Here is a 1422-nt window from a genome sequence, read left to right as displayed (position 1 = left end):
CGAGCGAGGAATCGCATCCGCCAACCTGCTCAGGCGCTTGTATTCTCAGCTGACTGTCGCAGATCGGATGCCCGTCATCCGATAGTATACGTTGCGTGAGGCAGGGTATCGTCCCCACAAAGCCTTGGCCTTGAGNCAATACGACGCACTCGCTAGATGNATCGAAAGCAGCTGTCGAGCAACGATAGAGGTGGCTACAGTGCTCGCATTGCCGAAGTGACGATGTCTCGCCGTTGGGNGCNNNTNGCGGTAAGCCAGCGCTTGGTGTTGGTTGGACCTGCCGGCACCGTTCTGCCCACTTTAGTCCGGCAAGCCCATCTTCTACCTTCTGGCCCTGCGCAAGAAATGAGGAACTGGCAGATGCACAATTCGACAAGCAGGCAGGCTGTCTGCGATTTGCGAGATTCCGATTTCCTTTCTAGCGCGCGAGATCACCCGCATATCCGGCCACCTATGGGCTATCCGAGATGATCCTTCTGCTGAGCCTGGACCAATCTAGTCTGATCAGATCCACCTTTCGACCGCAGCAGCACAGAACGCATGCCAGAGACTGGACTGGTTCAGTTGCGATTATTGACCGCCTCGCGACTTACTTACGCCTGATCTACCGGAGCGAAGAGGTCTCGACGCTCTTCATCGGCTGGTACCGTCGCGAAGCGAGGCTCATAGTCATCGTCGGCAAGTCCAGATGCTCAAGCGGCAGATCGAGCGAGCGTCGGAGACCGAAGCGCCGGTGAAGCAGCAGCAACGCGTCTCAGCCCGTCGTCGTCTCGTCTTGTCGAAGGCATGTCAAGAGCGGTAGTCAAGCGAGATCTGCGAGAGCATGTAAGCAGAGAATGCATGCATGTACAGATCAGCCACAGTCTAGAGGATCTGCTGCGTCGTCAAAANTGTCCAGAGTCGAACGGTATCGAGCTCTTGGCTGCGATGACGAGGTGAACGATGAACCGTCGCAGGTGCATCTATGACTACTGGACATCGTAACGTGGCTGTCTTGCTGGGCAGACAGGTCGACGGCCTGCCAAACAGGACTGAAGAGTTGGACAAGTCAAGGTTGAGCTTTTCGCGAAGAGGGCATCGATGCGCTCGTTTGGCAGAGCGTGGAGCCACACTGCTGTAGAGCCAGCGATGGAGAACTGTATGGGAGAATGTAGAGCGACTGCCGAGCTTTTACTAGGGGCACAGATGGGAAGTGGGCAAGGGCAAAATCCAGATGCGACACGTCAGGGCGCGAGTGACTTCACGCGCTCGGCCGACTCGTCACGGTACCACGCACTCACGCACAAGAAGCACGCACGAGCAACAGATCACGAGCATTCAGTAGTAGTCTTCCCAGCAAAGATGGTCTCTACCAATACCTTCACAAGCTCAGCAGGCAGCGCGAACCGCACCCGTACCACTACGACCCCTGGCGTTGCCTCG

This window comes from Mixia osmundae (genome assembly GCF_000708205.1).
Source record: "Mixia osmundae IAM 14324 unplaced genomic scaffold scaffold_20, whole genome shotgun sequence".
NCBI lineage: Eukaryota > Fungi > Basidiomycota > Mixiomycetes > Mixiales > Mixiaceae > Mixia > Mixia osmundae.
This window is presented reverse-complemented; position numbering follows the sequence as displayed.